The sequence below is a fragment of the Stomoxys calcitrans genome, chromosome 5, assembly GCF_963082655.1.
Source record: "Stomoxys calcitrans chromosome 5, idStoCalc2.1, whole genome shotgun sequence".
NCBI lineage: Eukaryota > Metazoa > Arthropoda > Insecta > Diptera > Muscidae > Stomoxys > Stomoxys calcitrans.
Window position 1 is genome coordinate 33207005 of NC_081556.1, and position 21556 is coordinate 33228560.

A 21556-nucleotide genomic window follows, 5' to 3' on the forward strand; every position below is an offset into this window, starting at 1 on the left:
AAGCCCCAGCTCCACCAGTCGAAGTTTCATTAGGAGAAAACATGCTACAGCCTGATACCACCACCGCAGCTTTTGGGTCTTTGGAGTCTATTCTAAGCCTACTCCCGGGCTCTAGATCTGCCGCTTCACAGATCATAAACCGCCTAATGGATAGCACTATCGAAGTTATCCTTGAGTGACTTCAATTTTTCTTCCAAAAAAAAAAGACCTATTACGAGTTATAGAAAAATTCTTGCGTAGGGAAATAACAAAACGTCCGCTCCACTCAACGGTTCAAACAATAATCCCTGCGATTTGGGATATCCAGAATGTGAAAAAAAATCTTTCGTAGCTACATTTACCAAAACCATCAATTTTATGTCTTTTCACTAGAATGTCTAGACACTATTCTGAATTTCTATTATTTTCAGAAAGTTTAATTAGCGGTTTGTCCTTGGAAAAAATTACTAAAAAATTATTTATAGAAAAAATTTCAAATAAGGGTTAAAGAGCATTTCGAACGACTTACCTGGACCGGTTGTATAAATCAGCAAGTAATCTGGAAAAATTTAATTGAAGTAAATTAGTTTGAGTCATAGTTTTTGAAATCAGAGATGTACAGATGAGTAAGAAATCAAATTGTTCAAAAACTTTGGAAAAAATTTTTTATGGGCATTAGACCTTTTATCAGCAGATCGGCCTATATAACAGCTATATCCTAATCTGTGCCAAATTTCAGTTCTATATCTCAATTTTTGAAGGCTGTAGGGTGATTACAACAGACGTATAGACGGACAGACACACGGACATCGTTAAATCGTCTTAGAATTTTACGACCATCCGAAATATATGTACTTCGTAGGGCCGGAAATTGATATTTCGATGCGTTTCGATGCAAACGTAATGACTAGATGAATATACCCCCTATTCTATGGTGGTGGGTATAAAAATAGAACACATATGTAAATGTGTGTCTCAGGGGATGTTTACAATCACCAGTGAGTGTATACTTTCCATAACCTTTTTTCAAAAGGCCATACCAGTCATGTGCACATTCTTCTTTCTTTCATTGGTTATGACAGAACATTTGTTCCACTAGCCGAACGTAGAATAGCGTTCCAAGCGCCTCGATCTTCTGCGCTCATTCTAAAATCTCTGACACCAAGTTTCGAGGTGTCCCATGTGCACATTAGTAGACAAAAATAAAAAATGCGAGCTAGCTCAACCACATTTTGAAATGTATACCAATGAATGGATCAGCTAGCTCTTTATAGTTGTATTCCACAAATTAAAAGCACGCATGTCTTCCAACAAAATTTCTACAAAAATTCTAAAAAATGCCTAAAGTAATCAAAACTAGTAACAGGCAACCATAAAAAGGAGCATCAAATTTTTTTTCAGCAGACTTGTGTATTCAAAACAGCAGATTTTGTTGGTTAAAATAGCAGTACGAAATGTTTGCTAATACACAGTAATGTCTGCTTTCCCATTTTCAGCAGACAAAAATGGCTGTTTTAACAAAAATTTTTGATGTTTTGAGTATCAAAGAGAGTTAGTTGTTCACCATCTGTGTTTGCACATTGCAATTGAGATCCTGCAAATCAGCCTAGTCCATGTATTTCAAACTAGCTGACCCGGGCCCGCTCCGCTGCGCCTTCTTTTACTTTATATGAAACAAAAGTTTCCTTGGAATATTTATTTTCGAAGATCTTTTAGTGAAATTCCATGCTAACTTGACTAAGAGTTTAACAATATAAGTGCCTTTATCCGAATCCCATATGATCTTTATTGGTCTACGAATTTAAGTTTGGATGTAAGGTGTACTTCATTCTTGAAATACTTCATTTGAGCCCGATATTCTCATGATTTCTGATTTAGTGGTGTTTTTTGGGGAGAGGTGGACCAACAATATCAGCATCGTGCTCTTCTCTCAAATACCATTTATTTAAACCCCATATTGCCATTGGCTTAAGAGGAGTTTACAGGATGAGTCGTTCCCCAAACACATGGCCCCAAAATAGGTTATCAAATTCGATTTCTAATCTCATTTAAACTCCTTGCAAAAAACTTGCAAAAGTCAGCAAATATGTCCGGTTTGGGGTATTGACCCTAAAAACTATGAATATTTAACTCCACTCTCTTTAGGACCCAAATTGTCTTGGTGAGCAAATACGTCCTATTTGGGGGTTGTTATGGTGGTGGTTGATATCAGATCTTCTTCTCCCACATACCTTAAATTTGAGCCCCATATTTCCATAGTCGGCAAAAATGATCGGCTTGGGGGGGGGGGGTGTTTTGGGGGATGGGAGGCCACTCAGTGAGTTGGCCTTGAAAATATATATCGGATTCGTGTTCCACTTTAAAAAGCCCATCTTATTTGAGCCTCATATTGCAATCATCAAAAAATACTTACTATTTGGATGGTGTTGAGGGGGTGGGTGGCCCCATAGACACTTTTCCCGAATATTGATATCAAATTTGTGCTTTCATTTGAGCCCCATATTACTATGGTCGTAAATTTGTACCCTTTGGGGGATGTTTTTGGTGAGAGGCGGCCCCCCAAAACACTTGGTCCCATATTTGGATATCAGATTCGTATTCTACATTCAAATACCTTTTATTTAAGTCCCATATTCCCATGGTCAGTAAATAAGTCCAGTTTGGGGGTGTTTTGGGGAAGGGGTGGACCCCCAGAAACGTGATCCCACATTTGGATATCAGATTTGTATTCTACTCGCAAATACCTTTCATTTGAGTCCCATTTCGCCATGGTCGGTAAATATGTCCGATCTAGGGGTGTTTTGGGGCTTGGAGTGGTCCCCCTAGCACTTGGTCCGACAATTGGATATCAGATGCGTTTTCTTATCCTAAATACCTTTCTTTTGAGTCCCATATTGTCGTGATTGGCCTAAATATATGTTTGGTAGGTTTTAGGGTGGGGCAGCCCCCCTAGGTACCCTATCCGAAATTTGGATACCAAATTTTTATTTTTAGGGTGCTATATGAGAGCACATAAAATTTCGCTTAAATCGCACCACCCATCTTCGAGATCTGGCGTTTCTGAAAATTAGGGTAAGGGGGAGGGTCCGCCCCCCCTTCAGATATCAAAAAACGTAATACCCTATTTTCATCACGGTGTCATTATGCACCATCTGTGCAAGATGGTGCATAATTTCAAGAAAATCGGTTCAGCCGTTTCTGAGTCTATAAGGAACACACAAACATACAAACAAACAAACCTACAAACAAACACAAATTGATTTTTATATATAAGATTTAATTTATCTATGGAAAACGCAAATTAAAGGAGCGAGAATCCCAAAACTTCTTCACCTACTAAATCAGCAAAACAAAAATGTGCATAAGAATACGTTAAGCTTTTATTCACGTTTCGTTAACTTTAATGGAGCAATGCATAACTTAGCAAAACAATGGCGTAGTAGTTTTCATTGAGTTAATACTTCAAACTAGGTATTTGGGTGCACTTTGTAACTGCCTAAACTGACTTTTTGAAAAAAGCTGCTTTCTTAAATATGTATGCTGGAACTTGCTCGTAGACCAGCGATGCCCAAAATAAAATGCTCTCTATAAGTATTTTTATTTCTCTCAATAGGTAAAAAATCATTTTTTGGACTGAATGATTAATGTTTTGCAAAAGTAAACTTAAAATAAGAAATTTTAAATACTTTTTTTATATCTTTCAAGCGTATAAACGACGAAAATCATTGATTTAATATAAAAACAGAAAAAAGATGCTTATACTTCTGCTTATGTTCATTCGTTGCTGTCTCAACAAAGAGCGTAACAATACATGTGACTTGCCATCAACGCTAGCGTAAAGGGCTGGGCATCACTGTCCTAGACGAACGAAACATGCGGGGCTATGTGTCCATTTCAGATGCACACTAGTTGATTTGCAAATTGCAAATTTTCCCATGAACAGGGGCAATGTGAGGACAGTTTGGCCCATTGTGTTTCCCTAGAGAGGGAAAGGGGAAGAAAAAGGAAAAAGTGAGACCTCGTTCTAGAGGTTATACACGAATAAAAAGAAAAAGACAGGAGAAGTGGAGATCTACATATGCCGGAGCCTGTGTCACCCCCCGTCGGAACCATACTGTACCCTCAACAAACCCCAGGAGATATACCAGAGATACGTTCGCAAGTTCACCCATATCACAGAAGAAACGGCTCCCCAGAAAGGAGAGCCTACGTCTCTGCAGACCCGGACAGGAACAAAGCAAGTGCGTAATAGTCTTCTCCTCATCCTCATCGAGGCAACTACTACAGAAGTCATTGTGCGGTATCTCCATGCGGCCTATGGCACAGTATCCGGTTATAACCCCTGTCAAAGTACTCATCGACATCTTATCGAACGCCAGCAATTCTCTCGTCCTCCTCCGGTCGATGACCGGCCATAGCGCCTTCGCAGTCCGGCAACCATCAACCGTGTCCCACCTCGCCACCGACGCCGCCCTGGCCATCTTCTCTACTGTGTTCAGTAGCTCGACAAATGTCACTTAGGCAAGACCGATGACTGTAGCCACAACCATCCTCCTTCAGCATGCCAAGCTTTCTTAGCCTAAGCGCGAACCTGGCGGCGCAGTTCCAAATATAGGCCCCAATGAGCAGCATATTTAGCATCGGCTTCAGGCCTGCCTGCGGTGCGAATCTCAGCGCCCCTGTGATCCCGACGCAGGCAAGTCTCTGGACCTTCTCGAACTCCTTCGCAGGCGTCCTCTTCCCTACGGCGTCCCACCATACCAGTGCTCCATAGGCCAGTACTGATCTTACGATGGCCATATACATTCAATAAATCATCTTGGGAGTCCCCCCCCCCCCCCCCCCCCAATTCCTACAAAGCATTCTCCTGCAGTAGTTAAAAGCTCACAGTGCCTTACGGCTTCTTTCTTCGGTGTTCCTCTTCCAGGAGATTTTCGAATGGAGGATTAAGCCTAGGTACTTCGCCTTCTACGACAGCCGCAGGGTGACCCCGTCCAAGAACGGGAGTCTGAACTCCGATATCTTATATCTATGCGTAAAGAACACCAGCTTCGTCTTCCCTGGATTGGTATTCAACCCATTTCTGGTAGCCCATCGCGACAACCTCCTCAGTGACGCTTCCATGATCTCGCTGATCGTTGAAAGAAACTTGCCTCGGACCAGCAGCACGACGTCGTCCGCATAAGCGATAATCCTCGTGCCGTCCCCACCGAGAGCCATCAGGATTTCATTAATCACGAGGTTCCACATTATCGGTGAGAACACCCCTCTTTGGGGCATTCCTCTGGTCACCCGCCTTCTGACCACACAATCTCCCAGGTTTGCATTAATAATCCTGCCATAAAGCATATTATTTGTCCATTGGGAGATTAAGGGGAGAATCCAAGTGCGGTCCAGTGCGGCGACTATCGTCCCAATCTCCACATTATTGAAAGCCCCATCAATATCCAAGAAGGCCGCCAAAGTGTAATCCTTCTGTCGGAGAGACGTCTCGACCTCCAGTTCCACCTCGTGAGGGGCCGTCTCCACCGACCTGCCTTTGAGGTATTCGTGTTGTGCCCCACTGAAATTCTCCGGCGTCAGTCCCCCTCTCACTTCCATGATCTCGCTGATCGTTGAAAGAAACTTGCCTTGGACCAGAAGCACGACGTCGTCCGCATAAGCGACAATCCTCGTGCCGTCCCCACCGAGAGCCATCAGGATTTCATTAATCACGAGGTTCCACGTTATCGGTGAGAACACCCCTCCTTGGGGCGTTCCTCTAGTCATCCGCCTTCTGACCACACAATCTCCCAGGTTTGCATTAATAATCCTGCCATAAAGCATATTATTTGTTCATTGGGGGATTAAGGGGAGAATCTACGTGCGGTCCAGTGCGGCGACTATTGCCCCAATCTCCACATTATTGAAAGCCCCCTCAATATCCAAGAAGGCCGCCAAAGTGTAATCCTTCTGTCGGAGAGACGTCTCGACCTCCTGTTCCACCTCGTGGACCGACATGCCTTTGAGGTATTCGTGTTGTGCCCCACCTCCGAACAAGACTCTGCACTGTCACATATAGCAAACGTAAAACGAGAATGGGCAAAAATCAAGTTCCAAATTGCAACTCATGTTAGTCTTGCCACTACTTCTGAAGCAATTTCGATTTTCATGGTGTTCTCAGACCCCAGTTAAATTAACCTACAATCCCAAAAAATCAATTGTCCCAAATAAAATGTTATTCTAAAAGTTGAAAGGCTAGAGTAGATAGAAATAATATTAGAAACTAGTAATACTATTCCTAAAAAATATGTACCCCCTCTAAACTACGCTTCTTGTTGTTTTTAATTTAAACATAGCCTAACTTCATCTACTCATAGTATAAACTCCACCTACATCATCCAGCAATTGCCTACAACATAGGCAACCAAGAGTGCTTCATCCACTCTCTTAAGCATGAATGACTAGATTTGTGCAAAAATGATGTCTTAACCTGTTAAATTGCAATTTTTACTTTACAAAATAATTTACATGCAACTCCGGAGCAGTGGCAGACATCCAAGTTAGATGTAGATGGACTTGAATAAATTTTCCATTTTGCCTAGAGTTTTTCCAACTGGCCACATCTTAATTTTAGATTGTATACCAAACAACAGAAGGTGTTGAAAGTTATAAAAATGATAAATGGTTTCATTCAAACTGGGGGAAGATATGGAAAGGAACTGTAAGTGTGGGATGCATACTCTAGTAAGATAAGTGATAAAATAGTCCCGATTTACAGGTATTTTACTTGTGGCAATTCACAGTTTGTAGCTGGGACAGGTAATGGTAATCGAAAGGGAAAGAACTGTTCACCAGTCTCTTCAAAAACAGTTAAACTTAGCGCCCATCTGATCGACGGATATATAACTCATTAATACTTTCCAGAGTTCAGTATAAACATTGTGATGGAGAATATGAACCGAAGGATATGTTATTTGGAAGCCTTGGGTGACTTAAACTTCCCTGTTGTCGTTGTAATAGCCTCAACATGCTCAGGTGTAGGCCACCATAGTGCAAAGGTTAGCATGTCCGCCTATGACGCTGAACGCCTGGCTTCGAATCCTGGCGAGAACATCAGAACAAATTTTCAGCGCTGATTACCACCTCCTAATGCTGGCGACATTTGTGAGGTACTATGTAAAAACTTTTCCCCAAAGAGGTGTCGCACTGGAACATACCATTCGGACTCGGCTATAAAAAGAAGGTCCGTTATCACTGATCTTTATTACCAGGAACAGGCAGGAAGTACTAGATATTGCCTTTGTATCGGAAGATACAAGTGCAGGAATATACGACTGGGAAGTGTTGGTTGACCACAGCTTCTCTGATCACCGTTATATTATTGGGTTGCCCTAAAAGTAATTGCGGATTTTTTAAAAGAAAGTAAATGCATTTTTAATAAAACTTAGAATGAACTTTAATCAAATATACTTTTTTTTTACACTTTTTTTCTAAAGCAAGCTAAAAGTAACAGCTGATAACTGACAGAAGAAAGAATGTAATTACAGAGTCACAGCTGTGAAAAAATTTGTCAACGCCGACTATATGAAAAATCCGCAATTACTTTTTGGGCAACCATAGTTTCAGCCCTGGAGAAAACACTACAGAAGTGGACCCCCACCTAAACAGCAGAACGACGGATTGGGATAAATACCGGCATAAATTCTGCACGTCTATCCCTATAAGACCAGAAAAGGAAGTAGAAACTGCGGAGGATATAGACATAATGGTCAAGCGGATCACGAAAGCTCTGAATGACTCGCTTGTGTCAGCATGTCCGAGTGCCAAGCCAAGGGACAAACAGCGACCGTCATGGTGGACCCCAGAGCTGGTTGGTTCAAGGAAGGACTGCAGAAAACTCTTCAACAGAGCAAAAGCCACAAGAGCACCCCACGATTGGGACATCTATAAGGCTGAGTTAAAAAAATATAAGGGTGAGCATAGAAAGGATTCTGGGTAAAATTCTGCAGCTCCGCGAAGGATACATCTGAGGCATCTAGGCTAAGGAAGATACTGTGCTCGAGACCTATTACGGTGAGGTATATTCAGAAGTGACCGTAGCGCAGAGGCTAGCATGTCCGCCTATGACGCTGAACGCCTGGGTTCGAATCCTGGCGAGACCATCGAGAAAAATGTTCAGCGGTGGTTTTTCCCTCCTATTACTGGCAACATTTGTGAGGTAAAAGGCCATGTAAAACTTCTCTCCAAAAAGATGTTGCACTGCGGCACGCCATTCGGACTCGGCTATAAAAAGTAGGCCCCTTATCTTTGAGCTTAAAACTTAAATCGGACTGCACTCATTGATATGTGAGAAGTTTGCCCCTGTTCCTTAGTGAAATGTTCATGGGCAAAATTTGCAATTTGCATAATCGGAAGTCAGAGAATATATGGACAATATCTAGTGAGGGAGCACTAGAACTACTCGTTGATACACATTTTGCGGGAAATTCTCCAGCGGACAACGTGGCGCCAGAAGAGGTTGTCACTGGTATGTGTTTATCGTAGGTTATTAGGGAAATTGTGACTGTGCCGAAAATCATTTGGGCGATAAGAAGTTTCGACTCCTTTAAGCCGCCAGGGCCTGATGATGTATCATCGGTTGAATTACAAGCTGTGTCTGATAGACTGGTTCCTTAGCTTAGGGAGATATACTCTGCTTGTATCAGCATGTCATAAATACCTGTGGAATGGAGGGACACGAAGGTTATTTTCTTACCGAAAGCAGGAAAACCATACCACACGAAGACGAAAAATTTTTGTCCTATTAGTCTGTCATCTTTTATGCTGAAGAATCTTGAGAGATTGATAGAAACATATCTTATATGTTATGCATATAGTTAAGGCAAATCCACTGAAACATCCCTTGACGACCTAGTCGGCTACATAGAGGGTTCTCTCGCTATCAAGGAATATACAATGGAAGCATTTCTTGATATTGAAGTTGCTTTTAATAATGTAAAACCGACGTCAGTCACGAAGGAGTTGGAGTTTCTAGGCATCGATTCTACCATAAGAAAATTTATTAATAACTTACTTACTACAAGATGCATTACGGCAGGCTTGGGATCTGTGGATCTAAAAAGATGGGTCAGCACAGGAACTCCTCAAGGAGGTGTACTGTCTCCTATACTTTGGAATAAAGCCATTAATAATATATTATTGTCTCTGGAAGAAAATGGCTTAAAAGTGGTCGCGTATGCTGATGATGTGGCAATTGCAATTAGGTGAAAGTTTTCCTTTACTTCAGGAAGCTCTACGTGCATCACCGAAGTAGGCTACCGAAAGTGGTCTAGGTATAAATATGTGCAAGACAGAAGTAGTTCTTTTCAGCAGGGGATACATGTTACCTACAATGGCACCTGTGTCCTTGGGAGGAGAGAATGTTCCATTTACAGAAAGCGTAAAATACCTGGGTGTTTTGCTGGACAGGAAATTGAACTTCAAATCCAACATTTTGGAAAGGGCAAGAAAGGCAACTCTTGTCCTACACATCTGCAAGAGAGCCATTGGCAAACGTTGGGGGTTTACACCGCGTGTCATACATTGTGTGTATACTGCAATTGTATGTAATGATATATGGTGATGTTGCCTGGTGGACGGCGCTTCAAAAGTCCAGCTTCTGCTAAATACTTACCGGATATAAAGGATGGCTTGCTTGTGCATCACAGCCGCACTGAGGATGACACCATCTGATGCACTGAATTTAATGCTACATCTAATGCCTCTGGACATTGTGGCTAGACAAATTGCTGCTACCATTGCTGTGAGATTAAGGGAGCTTTCATTTTGGTCATGTGGCGGCTACGGACACAGTGTTATCCTTGATACAATGTCCGATATTCCAGGCAGTGTGGATTACACCCTACCTAAGCCAATTTAAAAAAGAATTACTGTATCACTATTCCTGAGAGAACCGATTGGAACTACGATATCTCTGGTTATAGAAGTTACATAGACTTCTATACGGATGGTTCCAAACTAAACGACCAGGTTGGCTTTGGGGTGTACTCTGAAGATCTACAGCTGGTCATGTCGAAAAGGTTACCCGACCACTGTAGTGTGTATCAAGCGGAGATCCTTGCAATTAAGGAAGTGGTGGAATGGCTTAAATGTAATGTCATTACGACGATTGACACTAATATCTTCTCAGACAACCAGGCAGCCATTAAATCCCTGGAGAACATATTTTTGAACACAAAAACCGCACTCGACTGTCGCAGTTCTCACAGCGAGATGGCTAAACAGTTCAAAATTCACCTGGTCTGGGTGCCGGGCCACAGAGATATCCCAGGGAATTGTAAAGCGGACGGGCTTGCGAGACTATGAACTACCATACACATAACAGGGATACTGGAATCTGTGGATATGCCTCAAGCGACATGTAAGCTATGTTTTCAGGACTATGCCCGAAGGACAACGAATGATAGATGGTCACATAAAGGGAGATGTGAGCACTCAAAAACTATATGGGCTAGACTTGAAGAGGTCTACCGCTTTGCTGTCACTGGCTAGAACAGACGTCTCAGCCATTGTGTCCGTCATGGCAGGTCACTCTCTAATCGGAAAACATGCTGACAGGCTGAAGGTTGACAGCAACGACTTTTGCAGAAGCTGTAAGGAAATCGAAAAAGAAAAGACTATAGAACACATTCTGTGTGTGTGTCCCGCACTAGCAGTCAGAAGTAGTTCCACTTTAGGTTCTCATTTCTTTGAGAACCTTTCTGATTCAGCGGATGTAAACATTTGCAAGTTGTTTGGCTTTTAAAGTGGTCTGGATGGTTCAACGATAGGAACGAAAAAGTCTATATGAGGCAGTTTGCCGCTTAAACCGAACCTCATCTATCATTGATCTTAAATTTTAATTGGCTAGCACTCATTGCTGTATGGGAAGATTGCTCCTGTTCCTTAATGGAATGTTCATGGTCAAATTTGCATTTGCATATCTATGAAAATTTATTTTAGCTATTTTAATCTAATTATTCCTATATTGACATCTATTGCACCATTTGAAGGGTACTCAGCTGGCGATATGACATTGGCGGTTGGGAGAAAATTCTCAGGACACTTAGCGAGATTCTCAGTATTGGCAAGCAAATTTTTTTATATTTTGGCAAACTTTTAACAATTTTTTTTAATTATTTGGAATTTAAACATGTTATATTTTAATAACTTCTCTATATCTTATTGGTTTGTAGTACCGATTATAAAAAGACGATGGATATTACAATCTTCCGCAACAGTTGAGCTCATACCAAATCATAAATCTTTTTAAAAGTCATTTGTCTTGGCTCTTGCCACTAAGTGTTTTCACTTAAATTGGGGTTTTTTTTGGTATACTGTACTAAAATTAGTTAAATCAATTTATTACTATTGCGTGATGTTTTATCTAAAGTTTTATTATTTTCTTTTTTCATGCCTACGCCAAAGCACAGCAATCCTGATTTCAAACGTAGCGCACACCATATAGGATTGGATCTCTCGATGGCATCATCTGTGTGGGTCAATAGTAAATTGCCCCCATTTAACTTGTGCAACTTGTGAAGACATCATTGGAAGAAACTCCTTTTTGTGAAAATAGCACAAGCAACCAAACAAAAAAATTATAAAATGAACAGTGGCAAAAAGAAACCCAAATAAGTATAAAAATTAAATCTTTCTCAAAATTTCTTAAAGAAATGAAATTTTGACAAAATTTCCCAAAGAAATGAAATTTTGACAAAATTTCCCAAAGAAATGAAATTTTGACAAAATTTCCCATAGAAATGAAATTTTGACAAAATTTCCTATAAAAATAAAATTTTGACAAAATTTCCTATAGAAATGAAATTTTGACAAAATTTCCTATAGAAATGAAATTTTAACAAAATTGCATATAGCAATGAAATGTTGACAAAATTTCCTATAGAAACGAAATTTTGAATTAATTTCCTATAGAAATGAAATTTTGACAAAATTTCCTATAGAAATGAAATTTGGATAAAATTTCCCAAAAAAAATAAATTTTGACAAAATTTCCTATAGAAATAAAATTTTGACAAAACTTCCTATAGAAATGAATTTTTGACATAGATTCCCATGAAAATGAAATTTGGTTATTGGATTTACATCCAGCTTAGACCAATGGATTTTGGATTCCATTTGGAATAGAAAAGCAGAACAACAAAAACCCTTAAAAAAGTCAAGGCAAAATGTGGTGTGCAAGATGCATTTGCCAAGCTACAGTGATCGCGATTTTGGCCTTCCTAAGTGCTTCACCAGGTGTTCATGTCAAATGCACCTTGCATACCACATTTTGCCTTGACTTTTTAAAGGGTTTTTGTTGTTTTGCTTTTCTATTGAAAATGCAAACTAAAAGACATTGGTCTAAGCTGGACATAAATCCAATTACAAAATGTAATAAAAGAAGCGCAAGAACAAAAGAAATGAAATGAAATTTTGACAAAATTTCTCATAGAAATGAAATTTTGACAAAACTCTGATCGCGATTTCGGCTTTACCAGGGGCTTCATCAGACTGTTTTGCCACTAAAAGATTGCATGCTTCCACCTACTCACTTATTAGTGAGCAGTGCAATGACAATGACAAAAGGCATGATTATACTATTGCACTGTTCACTTACTAATGAGTAGGTGGAAATATGTAATCTCTTAGTGGCAAAACAATCTGATGTGACCCCGGGTAAGACTAAAATCGCGTTCACTGTAGCCTGTCCAATGCATTTTGAACACATTGCCTTGACTTTTTAAATTCAATAACAAAATGAAATGAAAGAATAAAAGAAGCGCAAAACAAATAAAGAACAAAACAAGTAACAGCGTGCCCAGTTCAACCGGGCCGAATCTTATATACCCTCCACTATAAATGGCATTTGTCAAGTTCTTTGAATGACTTTTTCAATATATATACGAGCTACATCAAGTTATTCACCGATATAAAACGTACTTGTCATAGCTGTTAGAAGTCATAGAAAAATACCACCTACAAAGTTTCAGGCAAATCGAGACAAAATTGTGCCCTCCATTGGTTCAGAGTGCCAAATTGGGAGAATGGATAGTATGATAGCTATACCATGTTATCAACCGATTTAGCCCATATGTGGCACACGATGTGGGTAAAATTTAAACCCAATTGGATAATAATTGCGCCCTCTAGAAGCTAAGGAAGTCTAATCGAGAGATCAGTATATATGGCGGCTTATCAGGTTATGGACTGATTTGATCCTTTCTTTTCACAGTTGTTGGAAGTCATTCCTCAAAGTTATGTGCAAAATTTCAGACAAATCGGAAAGAATTGCGCCCTCTAGAAGCTCAAGAAATCAAGACCCAAGATCTGTTTATATAGCAGCTATATCAGGTTATGAACCGATTTGAGCCATACCTTAGCACAGTTGTTGGAAGTAATACCAAAACATCACGTGCGAAATTTTAGCCAAATCGGATAATAACTGCGCCCTATAGAGGCTCAAGAGGTTAAGACCCAAGATCGGTTTTAATGGCAGCTATAACAAAACATGGACCGATTTGGCCCATTTACAATCCCAACCGACCTACACTAATAAGATATATTTGTGTAAAATTTCAAGCGTCTAGCTTTACTCCTTCGAAAGTTAGCGTGCTTTCGATAGACGGACGGACGGACATGGCTAGATCGCATTTAAATGTCATGACGATCAAGAATATATATATGTAGTTTTTGGGGTCTTAGACGCATGTTTGAAGGTGTTGCAAACGAAATCACGAATTTTGCATATACCCATCCTATGGTGGAGGGGTTAAAAAAACGTAATTCTGACAAAGTTTCCTGCAGTTATGAAATTTTGACAAAACTTTCTTTAGACAAAATTTCCTATAGAAATGAAATTTTTTCAATATCCACCATGAAATTTGAAACAGTTTTTCTTTACATTTTTAGACCACTGTTCCCATCCTCCAAATGGTGTTAATAGTTACAAAATAATTGTTATGGTACACATTTGTTACTTTCAATTGTTTTTCGCCATGCACGTCTTGGAATCATTCAAAAGCTAGAGCACAAGTAAAGGAGTAGTGGTGAAGTAAAGGTACATGAAGATGTTTTCCATTGCACCTACAACATTCAAATACCCACAGAAAGCTGTCCATTGATGCTGCAGGTATTCTGGACTTTACTGAAGTCTATATTGTTGTTGTCTAGCTCACGGGTAGCACATTTTTTTTCTTTCTATCGGTCCTTCTTTGAATGACAACGTGCTTTATAACTTTTATATGTGATTTTTCTGTATAAATTCCCTAAAGGAAATGTTTGTGTCTGTGTTTGAATATATGTCTTTCTTCTTTTTTTTGAAAATTTTACTTAATTTGATGTGCATGTTTGTCGAATCACTCAACTGCACCACTCAATGCCTTCGAAGTGACTCTGGGTGATGCACAGACTTTTTATGACAACGTCATCATTGTGGGAATTTTTGCATATCCATAATTTGATTCACATCATGTGCCAAACTTGCTTAAGCAAAATTATTTGTGCGAGGGCTTGACGAATTTTTGGTGCATTTTCGAAAATAATAAGGTGACCATAGATACCATGCAGTAATTGGATCACATTATGTGACAAAGTCGGGTGAGAGTTATAACGAATTTCGAGGGTGAACCCTCCTCCTTAATTTTATTTCCAAAAACGCCAAATCTTAGAGATGGGAACATCGATTGCTGAAAAGCGCTATCTACAATGGTACAATGGGAAACTAAAAACACGAAATTGTTAAAAAAAATTGGGGTCAAGCAAGAAACGTCTTTGGTCCCCAAGGAAACCAAAGACCTCCCAAATGTATATGTTAAACGATTGGTACAATATGGGTATCAAATGAAAGGTATTTGGAAATAGAGTACGAATCCATTACAGAAATTTGATTCGCAGTTTTTTGGGCAATCGCCAAACCCCCATAAAACCCTAAACAGATATATGACTTATCGGGACAACTATTGTAGATGGGGGCCGCCCCCCTCCTCTGGAAGTGTCGGTCCACAACCGCTCAAGTATTCACTCGCCAATCGTCAAGCATTGGCTCTCCAAGTCCTCGCATCGCGACAGCGTGTTGAAGATTTCATCGTCGAATCAAACACGTCTAATCCATTCCTCAGAGATCGGAGAAGAACCGCCTCACTAGGATGGAAAGCCCATGTTCCTGTACCCGGGCATGAACAGAGCAGGTGTTGGATTTTCTCCTCCTCACCAAGACATCGCCCACAGTAGTCGTTTTTCGGAACTCCCATGATCGCTGCCTAATAACCTAATGCACAGTGTCTGTTTATGACTCCTGTAGTCGTACTCAGTGACCGCTTATCAATAGCCGGCAACTCTCTCGTCCTCTTTCGGTCAACAGCCGGGCAGAGTGTCCTGGCAATGCGACATTCATCCGCCTTGCCACCGCCTCCGCACTGGTCATCTGCTCTACTATGTTCAGCAGTACGAATAAAGGCACGTGTGCAAGACCGGCCACAGATATGTTTGCAGTGGAGGTTCTCCTCTTGTCATACTCGTCCGCCTTCTCATTCCTCAGAACATCGATGTGTCCGGGAACCCTACCTGACATAACGTCACGAGCCACGAGTCAGCTCAGGGCCTCCAAACACTCCACCACTTACTTCGAGCTAATCGTCATTAAAGTCATGACCTTGAGGGTCGACATACTGTCTACATATATACTAAATTTCGAAGGTGCCAGGTCCATCTTCCGCACACAGACCTCTGACTGAAATATCCTTCACTCGACCGACAGTCTAACTGATATACCTATGTTGAATATCTCCCAGTAAAACACCCAGGAGGAGGCCACTGTAGCGCAGAGGTTAGCATGTCCGCCTATGACGCTAAACGCCTGGGTTTGAATCCTGACGAGACCATCAGAAAATATTTTCGGCGGCCTCCTAATGCTGGCAACATTTGTGAGGTACTATGCCATGTAAAACTTCTCTCCAAAGAGGTGTCGCACTGCGGCACCCCGTTCGTACTCGGGTATAAAAAGGAGGCCCCTTATCATAGAGCTCAAACTTGAATCTTGATATGTGAGAAGTTTGCCCCTGTTGCTTAGTGGAATGTTCATGTGCAAAATTTGCAATTTGCAAAACACCCAGTCCCGTCCCTGGAAAACAGAGGTCTTATCCAATTCAAACACAACATCCGACTCCCATTTTTACCTTCCGGGGTAGCGCATCCGGAACAACCTTTCCCGCATCAGTCCCGGCTATAGGTAGTCTAAGACCCTCCTCGTGCTATCTTCAGCATCCATGGCCTGCAGAAGGGAGAAGTCGCCGTGCCCGTCTTCTATAGCATGCAAAGTTCCCTCAACCTAAGCGCTACCTTAGCTGCACAGTCCTAAATATATACCTGGTTCAAATCCCGGAGTGTACAGCAGGAAACTTTTAAGCGGTGGGTAACCCTTTACATGCGCTGGCTACATTTAAGAGGTATCCTCCCATGTTAAAACTTCTCCATCAAATGGTGTCGCTAAGCGGTACGCCGTTCGGACTAGGTATAAAAAAGGAGACCTCTATGATTGAGCTTAGACTTTAATCTAACTGCACTCATTTATATGAGAGAAGTATCCCCAACTCCCTAATGGAATGTTCATGGGAAATTTGGTATTTAAGACTTTTACAAAAAGATTTGGAATGTGGATATTTATTATTGAGCATCCAATTGTGGAGGAATTTCCAGCCAAAATTAACCCATTTTTACTTGTTAATATTTTATTTCAATATTAACAATCCCCTTCATTTGGCCACCTTAACTTAGCTTGGCCCATCACACACAAAATATTTTGAAATTGTAGCAAAGTTATTTTATTTTTAGTTTTTTTTTGTGCCTAAAAATACAGCAAAAAGAGACTAAAAACATTTTATTTTACATTTTTCTTCTTCTAATTTGATTGCTCTCTTAAACAGAAAACCAAAATCTTAACAAATTTTGTAATATACACAACAAATTACAATATATTTCATTATATGGTACAAGAGTGGGTATTTTTTGTTTGCAAGCTTGAAAAGCCAAAGAGAACACTCCACAAAAACCTGTAATTGTATTTTTTTGCAAGTACCTGGTTAAAATAAACCAAAAACTAACATTTTGAAGCAAAAAGACGACAAACGGCGGACGCTCAGAAAAAAATAAAGAAAACCTAACAAAAAACTTCAAATGTGTCAAAAATCGTGATCATCCTTTTTGCTGTTGCCTGCCAGCGCCAAACGAATGCGGCGCAAATGCGTCCAATGACAGCGACAAATTGTTACCAGACAAGATGTTATGCAGACCAACTACAGTTGCGGATAGAAAATGATTATTGCCTCTCAAGTCCTCCCCCTCCACATATGAAGCTTATACAAATATGCACATAGAAAGAATTTGACATAAATGATGTTGGTATTGGTGTTGTGGAAGATGAAGTAATTTTTATGAGCTTAAAAAACCGCTCTAAATAATTATATTTTAATATGGTTTAACTTTAAGAGTTCAAAAACGAACAAAAAATTATGGAGGAGTTAACCAATCACCTGAACAATTTAGTAAAAGCCTAGAAAACAAGTAACAACTTGCCAATTTGGGCCAGGCCGAATCTTATATACCCTCCACCATTTATCAAGATCTTTGCCCGGCATTTCTTTTTAGGCAAACAAAGGACAATGGATAGACCGATTCAGGCCATCCTTTGTTTGAATGTTGGAGAATATAGTAGAAGTCATTGTGCAAAATTTCAAAACAGCCCTATAGGGGCTCAAGAAGTCGCATCGGGAGATCGGTTAATATAATAGCTATATTGGATAATTGAAGGTTATAGGAGAAGTCGTTGTGAAAAATTTCAGCCAAACATATCAAATTACGCCCTCTAGACATCTACCTCAAAGTGGGAGATCGGTTTATATGAGAACTATATCAGGTTATGGAGCGATTCAGATTGAAGGTTATAGGAGAAGCTATTGTGCAAAATTTCAGGCAAATCAGACAAGAACTGTGCCCTCTAGATGCTCAAGAAGTAAAATCGGGAGGTCCGTTTCTATGGGAGCTATATCAGATTTTGGACCGTTTAAGCCCATACTAGGCACGTTACGTTGGAGGTCGTAGAAGAGGTTATTGTTCAAAATTTTAGCCAAATTGGAAAAGAATCAGTTTCTAGACGAATTCAGGCCTTTCTAGTCACGTACGTTAGAGGACAGAAGAAGTAATTGTGCAAAATTTCAGCCAAATTGCATAAAAACTGCGCCCTCTAGATGTTCAAGCTGTAAAGTCGGGAGATCCTTTCATATGGGAGCTATATCAGATTTTAGACCGATTCAGGCCATACTAGGCACGTACGTTGGAGGTCATAGAAGAGGTCATTGTGCACAATTTCAGCCAAATTGGATAAGAATTGCGCCCTCTAGGGGCTCAAGGAGAAAAATCAGGAGATTCGTTTATATGGGAGCTGTGTCAGATTTTAGACCGATAAAGGCCATACTAGGCACGTACGTTGGAGATCATAGAGGAGGTCATTGTGTACAATTAAAGCCAAATTGGATAAGAATTGCGCCCTTTAGATGCTCAAGTAGTCAAATCGGGAAATCGCTTTATATGGGAGCTATACCAGGTTATAGACAGATTCAGGCCATACTTGGGATGGAGGTTGAAGGTTGTCAGAGAAGACGTTGTCGAAATTTCAGCCAAATAAGACAGTATCAGAACCGCGCCCTCTATGGTCTCAAGAAGAAAAATCAGGAGATTCATTTATATGGGAGCTGTGTCAGATTTTAGACCGATTAACGCCATACTAGACACGTACGTTGGAGGTCATAGAAGAGGTCATTGTGCAAAATTTCAGCCAAATTGGATAAGAATTGCGCTCTCTAGAGGCTCAAGAAGTGAAATCTTAAGATCGGTTTATGTACTGATTTGAATCATCATAATTCATACTTGGGGTGATAATTGGAAGTTATTATACAACACTACGTGCAAATTCAGCCAAATCGGGTAAGAATTGCGCCCTTTACAGGTTCAAGAAGTATAGCGGGAGATCAATTTATATCGGAGCTATATAGACCCTTAGATCTAACCCAGTCGTATGTCATCTCCAAGGCACTTTCGGACTTTCTGTATAGTTGATCGGTTTCGCTTTAAAATAGCAGAGGGTACCAATCCTTCCCCAGTCAGGATCCGTAATAGGCTATTTATAGTTGTCACCCATAACAGTGACAATAAAACGCCCCCTGTGCCGCTTACACCCTCATTCGTCATGGGAACCACAATTTGTCCACCTGTTCCTTAGCATATGGTTTATTCAGTCTCCAAAGACCAGGTCCAACCATATTAGTCTAAGGATTAGACCAGTGCGTCGGCCCTTAAATTATTAAAAGCCCCCTCGATGGCAATCCATGCCGGCAACGTTTACATCTTGGCATCGAAGGTTTATGTTTATGCCCAGCACATTCATCCCCTCCAGAATTGGAGACGAGCGGATGAAAAATACAAGAAATATAGGAATAGAAGAGGGAGAAAGCGCCTATCTATCACGCTAATGCTTCCCGGGAGTGTAAACCCACACTCACTTAAGTGTTCACTCGCCTAGTGCCAAATATTAGTGCCCCACGTCCGCACATGCATGACACAGTGTTGAACATTTCATCGCGCCCCTCGTCGAATCAAACGCTTCTTACCCACTCCCCGGAGACACATCGGCAAGTTCGTCGAGATCGGTTAAGCCCTGTAGACCCAGGCATGAGTAGAGTAGGTGTTAGATCGTCTCCTGCTCTTCCTTATCGAGATATCGTCCACAGTAGTCGTTTTTCGGGACTTTCATGAGTGCGGCCAAATATACAGTGTCCGGTTATGACTCCTGTAATCGTACTCGGTGACCATTTATTAATGGCCAGAAACTCCCTCGTCCTCTTCCAGTTAACAGATGACAGAGTGACCTGTCAATCCTACATCCATCCACAGACTGTCAATTTGCCACCGCCTCCGCTCTGGCCATCACCTCTACTATGTTCAGCTGTTCGACAAAAGGTTAGCGGGATAAACCTGACACAGATCTGCATGCTATGGAGTTCCCCTCCGGGCATACTCGTCGGCCTTCTCATTCCCCAGAACATCGATGGGTTCAGGAAAACAGGCTGATACAACGTCAGAAGCGACGAGTACGTTCAGGGTCTCCAAACACTCCGCCACGGTTTTAAAGCTCATCGTCCTTGAAGTTAAGGGCTTGAAGGCCGATATACTGTCAACATACGTATATACAGAGTTTCGAAGGTTGTAGATGCATCCTCCGCACCCAGACCTCTGACTGAAATATCGTGGACTCGTCCGAAAGTCTTACTGACATACCAATGTTGAATGTCTCCGAGTAAAACCCCAGTCCCGTCCCTGATTCCATCCTGGAAGACCGAGATCTCATCCAATTCAAACGCAGAATCCGACTCCCATACTTACCATCTGGGGAAGCGAATTCGGAACAATCTTTTCCTAATCGGTCGCGGCGACAGGTAGTCTGAGACCTTTCTCGAGCTACCAGCATGCGAAGTTCTCTCAACCTTAGCGGCACGATCCCAAATATATACATCAACAGGTTGTAAATTTTGCATCGCCTGAGTAAGGTATCTTAACGCCCCCGTGATCCCGACGCAGTCCAGTCAATGTTGTTTTTAAAGTTCTTTGGTCCGGTCACTCTTCTCCACAGCCTTCCACCATACAATTTCGAACCGAGGAAAGTTTATAACGGAAGCCCAAAGTCGGGAGTCTGAAATCCTTTATGTTATAGCTTCAAGTGAAGAGCACCAGCTTAGGTTGCTATATCTTCGTTTATCATCACGTTCCGTAAGCCACCGTAGCCTGAACACCTGGGTTCAAATCCTGGCAGGAACATCAGAAAATTTTTCAGCAGTGGTTATCCCCTTCCTAATGCTGGCGACTTTTGTGAGGTGCTTTGCCACGTAAAACTTCTCCCCAAAAAGGTGTCGCTCTGCTGCACGCCGTTTGGACTCGTCTATAAAAAGAAGGTCCCTTATCGTTGAGCTTAAAATTGAATCGGACAGCACTCATTGATTTGAGAGAAGTTTGCCCCAGTTCCTTAATGAAATGTTCTTGTCACCCGACTTCGGACCACACATTCTCCAAAGTACGCATTAATAATCCTGTTGCGAAACATATTATCCGTTCAACAGAAGATACTAGGGTGGATCCCCGTGCGATCAAGGGCTACGACTATCGGCCCTATTTCTAGGTTACTAAATGCCTCCTCAGTATCAAAGAATCCTTCTGTTGGAGAGAAGTATCCTTCCATCCATCTCTACCAACCTCCCCTTGGGGGGATGAATGTTGTGCCCCACTGAAATTCCCCAATGTCAGTCTTTTCCTTATCTTCAGTTCAACCAGTGTTTTAAGTAAAAGCGATGACAGACTGCTTGGCCTATAATGCTTTGTAGTACGGAGGTTTATTTTTGCTGCCTTGGAGATAAATACCACCCTGACCTCCCTCCATGCCCCCAAAATGTACGACAATGCCCTGAAAATCCTTTTCAGCCATGGATGAGTGTGCCCAAGGGACTCTTGAAGC